At 37.1% G+C, this 7187-nt stretch overlaps 1 long non-coding RNA gene across 1 annotated transcript; it reads left to right on the top strand.

Moving 5' to 3' along the window:
• Positions 1 to 4621, top strand: LOC120726206. Its single transcript, XR_005694294.1, has 5 exons — positions 1 to 130; positions 927 to 998; positions 1155 to 1284; positions 1869 to 1984; positions 2097 to 4621. It is a non-coding gene; the product is annotated as an uncharacterized LOC120726206 (long non-coding RNA).
• The last annotated feature ends 2566 nt before the right edge of the window (positions 4622 to 7187 follow it).

Genomic DNA, 7187 nt, shown 5'->3' with positions numbered 1-7187 from the left:
GGCGCAGAGGTATAAAAGTTCCTAATCTGTAGTTCAGCTTCAACTTGAGGAGGAGGAACTGTTCAACTGAAAAGTTACAACCTCCACGGCTGCATTCTTACACATTTATTGAAAACAGAACTTGAAAAAGGTAAGAATATCTTTAAATATCATTGATAATAAATAAAAGCAGTTTACCTTTGATCTACTAACATACTAAAGCGATTTCCATGTCTCCTTTTTTTTCAAAGGCACAGTAACCTTTAATATTTAAATGTATCCAGTCTAAGGTTTCAGATTTCTAACATGCAGTCTTTATATTAGAAATAAAAGGCAGCACCCAAAGCGGTCAACATTAAAATAGTTTACTTGAATTAAAATGTTTATTTTACTGCTCTGTGCGGTTCTGTTACATTTTTCATGTTTTTTACAGATTTTTGTCACCATTTTATCATCTGCTAACATCTCTGGTTAGAGTAGGCTACACTCACAGGGATAATATGACACATGAAATCCTGGGCATTCAGAGTCTGAAGCAGAAAGCCTGACTTAACAGGGAAAGTTGATGACCACTAATGAGATACTCTTTATCTCCAACTTAGACTTTAGGGTTTATCAAGCAAGAAAAGCTTAACTTTGTTGAACTTCCTTAATATTGCACACCTCACTTTTAGGAGGGATGGGGAGATGCTGACAATCGGAGCAATGCCAACATCCCAAACACTGGTTGTGAGAACAAATACCCTACCAATACTACAATCAAGTGAACCTTTAGATGACTTGATAAACTCACGTACCAAATAAAAATAATAATAAAACATTAAGAGGTTTTATTCCATTATAAATGCTGTATTTTGGGATGGTGATACTCAGTGTTCAGGAACTGCTTTCCACAACATATGTTTGTGTTCATGTTTGCATATCAAAATTTTATGTTTGCCCTGCAGTTGAAATGAAGAAGCCTGCTCTCCTCTCTGCAGCCCTGCTGCTGCTGTTTTTTGTTGGGACATCAGCTCAGGGTAACCTTTAGTGTTTTTTTCCTGTGTTGCTAAATAAAAAACAAAAAGAAATGCCAAAAAATCCTTGAATAGTCACATAGATTAATCGCCTTTATTGTTTTTCTGCTCATCTTCTGTAAACTAACTTCACCCTCCTTTGTTGTTTAACAACTCAAGGTAACACTAACTTCAGAGTGCAGGTGAATGTGTCACCCACTAACATTAGGACCTACAGCACTTTTACTGCTTATAGAGGCAGCCTCTTCGGTGGACTGACGAGACTGAGATACTCAAACCAAGGCTTCAAGTAAGACCATCACATCAACTATTTCCTTACTAGAAGAAGCCATACCTTTTGTTTTGTTCTCTTAACTTTTAATTAAAATTGAGACCCCGTATATCTGGGTGTGAATTTTTAATTCCAGATGACTAATTGTGCCCTGGAATGTTTGTTGACATCTTAAAATAAAACAAATCTTCATACTTTTTTTCTTACAGTAGACCACAGAAACCTGTATATGTACAGTACAGTCAAAAACCACATAACATCTTTAGCTTTAAGAAATGTCTTCCTTTCATTAATATTTCACATGGCCCCATATGAGCAAGCACTTGGCGACAGTAGAAAGATAAACTCCCTTTTAACAGAGAAGAACTTCGCACTGAACCAGGCTCAGGGGGACCCATCTGCTGTGACCTGCTGGGTGTGAGGGGAGGGAGACAGGACAAAAGACGCAAAAGAGCCAGAGATTAATAATAACTAATAACTGAATGCAGAGTTCTGTGTAAAAACATAGAGAGTGAAACTATTTGCATTGTTAAAAAGGATTTCATAGTTATATTAAAAACTGTCCACTTCACTCTTTAAAAAGTCATTCCCTATGTTTCCAGCTTTCAGTACATACCACATGATGACTATGGACCATTCCTTCAGAGTGTAAATGGTTTGGCAGGAAATTCATCACACTACTGGCAACTGCTGAGTGGTAAAACCCCACTCAATGTTGGTGAGTGAAACATACTCACAATGTGTAAGATAAGCTGAGGTCAGACATTTGATGCACACAGTCCAACTTGTCGTATTATATAATATTCTCTGAACTTATAATTTTTTTACAGGTATGGGATGTTACCTTCCAAAGGCAAATGAAGTCGTCACCCTGAAATACACGAAAATTTAAGACCATCTAAAGTCTTATTGTGACTTATGGTCAACCAATACACTTTGATCTTTGGCAAGTTGAGGTTAATAATTGACTTGTGTCATTTTTTTGCTTGGGAGTCTTCTAATCATAAATCAGTAGCCTATCACTATCTTAGATTCTTTTACTGGGTTTCTGTCAGACTTTATGAATTAAGATTACAGCGTTAATCTACAATTCTGCCACAGTGTAGTAATCTGGAGTAATAGAAAACTCCATTAGTCACAAGAGCAGTCAGTAAAACATATACAACAACTTGAACTGTTTTTTAATTTACTGCCTTTGTGGCAACTTTTATTGAGTTTGAGAGCAATTAGTAGTTCTCAACTTGCCCCGTGTACCATAATTTTACATTCAAATTCCATTATTTGATGCTTACAAGTGGTCTCAGTTTTACTGTAAAAGGATGGTGTGGTTATACAGTAGACTGCCCAGAGACTGCTGGCCAGCAAAAACAACAAGGGCGGTCAGCTGCTGACTCCATGTCAAAATAGCTTCTTTATCCTGCAAATCAAGTTATCAACAGCTTGCGAGTCAAAAGGCTTCTGAGATTGACTGGGCTGCTGACCTCCACCTGGACACCAGCAGGTCTTAAGATCAGCTGTGAAATTAAAGCTATTTTTGAGCTTTTGGGGGCTGCTACAGGGGTGTGAGAGTGGCAAAATAAGATCAAATTTATTGCTGAATAATTTTTGTATGAGTGCATTTTTATTTAAAAACAAAATGTTGCTGATTATTAGTGTTATCTTCCTCAGGCATTAAATAAAGCATGTAACTTGTAGTCAAAGTAAAATGTTTCTAGCCGTGGTTTGTTTTATTTTTAGACAAGGCTTATTTAAAGTGTTGTTAGCATGTCCACCATTATGTATCCTAAAACAATGACAGCTCTAGACCAGGGGTGTCAAAAATCAGGCCAGAGGCCAGAAACGGCTGTGAGATTATCATACTATCTTATGCCACCTTATCCTTCTAATCAAATAATTGTTGAATCATTATACGGCTATAGGCCACATTATGCCTTGGATTAAAAATTATGAAATCATTACACTGTTTTATGATGCATTATACTGCTGAGTTATAAGAAATGCTGCTTGTGTAGAATCATGGCCTTCCTTTTCTGATTACAAAGAGAACAGAACATACTGTAGAGGTTTTCTGCCCCATCTCATCAGGCAGAGATAAAACAGGAAGCCAAAGCCGTCACTTAGGCGCCGTAAGAGAGAAAGAATGTGGATGTTTAGGTTTTATGACTTTGGAGGGGGGCTGAAGCTTTAAGAATGTGAGAAACAGTCAGACACTTCCAGATCTGGCGGACACCCTCCTGTCCACATCTCCCGTCCGGATGTTTATGCTCAAAGTGTTGTACGGAATAATGAGAATTGTATGGAATGAAGAGATTGTTGATTGAGCATTTATACACCGAGTGCTGTTCTTCCTTCAGCCCAAAGATAAAAGAACTGGGAGATTTAACATGGCCCGTCAAAGACTGCATTCCAACCCCCTGGATGGCTCTGGAAAATGTGAAGGAGTGCATAGATTTTGAACTACTAACTGTATTTCCATAAGTTTAAAGCTTTTCCTATTAATAAAGAGCCCGCCTCATTTATACTACAGCAAAGTAATTAATAGATAAACAATTAAATGAGAAATTTCTCTACTATATAAATTCACAGGAGAAAGTATCTTTTAGATCTTTAGAAATATGGGATAGTCTGGATAATGAATTACTTTTTGTGTAATTTTAAACATTTATCATGTAAATTCACTGGTCTGGCCCACTTAGGATCAAAGTAGCTTGTAAGTGGCCCACGATGTAAATTGAGTTTTACATCCCTGGGTCAAACTGCAAAACTAACATTTAGTTTACAGTAAAAGTATTCTGACAACTAACAACAAAGCGAAGAAGCTACTAAAAACAGTTACATTTAGGAGAGAACTGTTATTAGCCAAAGTGTTTTATATATATTCTTGAGGCAGGTTAACAGTGTCCCTATAAAAAGGTAGCAGTGGCGTCTTTGGAAAGATCATTAGCAGCTGCACAAATGTCTTTGACCTCAGGTTAATTCATGGACTGCTCAGCATCTGAGAAATCACCCCCACAATCAAACAGCCCCATATGAACAAGCACTTTGCTACAATGGGATGGAAAAAACAGAACCGTGTTAAGGATGGGCCAGCCAACTCCCCTAACCACGAAGATCTTCTAGATGAGCGCAAATCCATTTCCTCTTCAGCTTACTCATTATTAGACCAAGTCCTTTTCCACTGCTTCCAAGCACTTTGCTCTCCATTGTGTGCCTGTCTCTTCTTTTGTATATATTCCTCTAGTTTGTATCTCTTCTGTTTGATATTTGTTTCTGATGTGTTTACTATTAACAAGACAATTGAAAAGTGAATAAGAATAGCATTTTTATTTTATGACTAAAAATTTAATGTATTCTACATGCTTTTGCATTATTGTGAAATATATTTAGATACCATTCAGAAACTGTCACTAGTTGCTTTTTACAATGTGAATTTTTGTATTAGTGTTCTCAAATATTGAACTTCTTTGGGTGGTGTGACGTTGGTGGGGTTTTTTTGTTTTGTTTTGTTTTGTTACATACTAGTTTTTTTTAAATCTGGAAAAGTAGTTTTACAGCACTTATCACAGATGTTCAACTTTGCTCCATAGAATTTGTATGCAATTGGTTGACCAGAAAACAGAGCACACAGCCAGCAGCTAAAAATGAACCTTGGTGAGGGCCAAGAAAGACTTGATACAGGCATGACATGTAGGGTGAGTCACTATCTAATAGCCCTGGTACTGGATTGAAAGGCAGAGACTGGGGGAAGTAGTTCAGGAGGAAAGTCCGAGAGTATAAAGCAGACTCAGGCTCAAGGAGAGGCAGGCTTCTGCAGCAACTGGTTGGGGCAGAAAAAGGACAGAGGACTGCATTAGAAAGATTCTTCTAGGAAGCTTCAGGACCAAACTAGAAAAACAAGTAACCTTACACGATGTACTTGAAGCCATAGCTGAAGGTGGTGAGAAACATTTTGTTCTTTGTTATTTTAAATTAGTCTAGCTGGGGCTTGTCTTTTATGGAAGGCCATGAGGGACAAAATTAATTAATTATATATGTTATTAAATAATTTAAATGTTTCATTGCTTAATTAAAAATTTTAATTAATTAATTAATTAAATAGTTCAATAATTAATTAGATGCATATTTGTTTTATTTAAATCATTTAATAATGTGTTTATTTTAAATTTTATTTAATTAATAACACTTTTCATTAATTAATTAGTAGGGGTGGGACTCAATTTAAAAAAATAAAATGCTAATTTAAGTACATTTTTAAAATGGTAGTGTCTCTTATAATAATACTAACATTTTCAACATAAATTGCAGTTTTTCTTCTTAAAAAACTAAGGCAGAAACATGAAAGGTTATTTGACCAGCTTCACATTTAAACTCTGTTATGACCTGTAACAGATGTTTTGTCTTGTAAATAAAGTGTTTATACCTGATTACACACTACAGTTGCCATTAGGATTCAACAAACAACAATGATAATTGTGTTAGACTGTATTAGATAATTGTATTAGACTGCAGTGGGCAGTCTTTATCGCTGATGGTGGATTCTGCTCAGGGCCCTGTTACACAGGGCTTCCTCATCTGAATCATCTGAATCAGAGTCTGAAGACAATGAAGAGAGGAGGAGGCTCTTTGTCTTTGCTGGCTCCTTTGTGGTGGCATCTTTACACTGTTCCTGCAGTAACGTCAAGGCTGGTCCAAACCTCTTCTCCCTCTCCCCCTTGAGCCACTGATGGTTGAGTGTAGCTACATGTTGGAATAGGTTCTTTGTAAAGGCAGTCTTAAATTTCACCATGTAGTCTGAGTCATCATTGGAGACCTCCATGGTGTGATGCAGGTGGCAGTAAGCAGGTAAAACCACTGAACATGAGACATATGTCTCACCTCCAAGAAGCTCAGTCACAAACCTGTAGTAGACAGTTAAAGAAAATAATTATTAATCTACACAATAACTGTCAACTATAGAGCTTTTAGAAGAAACAGTAACAATAAGTTAAAAATTGTTTTATTTACCTGAATGGCTTAAGGACAGTCGTCAGCTTTTGCCGGCTCTGATGGAGTAGAAACCAACAAAAAGTGGATAAATTACATTAAAGATTTGCTAATTTCACTAGACATGGAGCTGTATGAGAGCAAATGGATACAACTAGTCTCATGCAGTGTTGGGTAAGTTACTTTAAATTAGTAACTTAGTTACATTACTAGTTACTTCTATCAAAATAACTCAGTTACTTCAAGTTACTCGTTACTTTCAAAGTAACTAGTTACTAGGGAAAGTAACTTTGGTTTTTACTCAGAATCCTCCTGTTAATGTGTTGCTTCCGTAACTGGATACCCAGCAAGATTGCAGTCTTCTAGCTTGCTTACTTGCCAAAAGTGCACTGTGCCACCTACCAATAGAAAGGAAAATATAATGTGCATATTTCCACGAGAGAAATCCCACGCCTGGACCGTCGTTGACCGCCGCCATGATTCTAGCCTACGTCACAGCGTCACGTGCGCTTTTTACATCCAACATGAAAACTGCAGCCGTGGTCCTTTGATTGTACTCGGAACTCAGAAATTCTGCCTTCTGAATAGGAAGATGTAGGTAACACCAGACTGCAGATGAGCTGCTTACAGGGCTGGACTGGGACAAAAAAATCGGCCCGGGCATTTTGACTAGAGCCCGGCCCACCATTATAGGAAAAATCATAAAGCCTTTGAATGAAAACAAACGCTGTTGTGACAGTGATGTACACTGTTCTGATGGTATATATGCATCAATCTATCAATCGTTTGTTGAAAGATTCAGATAATTATTTTTTAAAAGCTAGACATTTTAAATGCGAATAAGAAAGAAAAATATTTCTTTGTGCCCCCCTCTCATTGTTAATGCCCTACATGTTAATGCCCTGGCAAAACTTTGCTAGACCCGCCCCTGCACAGTT

The sequence above is a fragment of the Simochromis diagramma genome, unplaced genomic scaffold (genome assembly GCF_900408965.1).
Source record: "Simochromis diagramma unplaced genomic scaffold, fSimDia1.1 OVJJ01000822.1, whole genome shotgun sequence".
NCBI classification, from domain to species: Eukaryota; Metazoa; Chordata; class Actinopteri; order Cichliformes; family Cichlidae; genus Simochromis; species Simochromis diagramma.
This window is presented reverse-complemented; position numbering and strand designations above follow the sequence as displayed.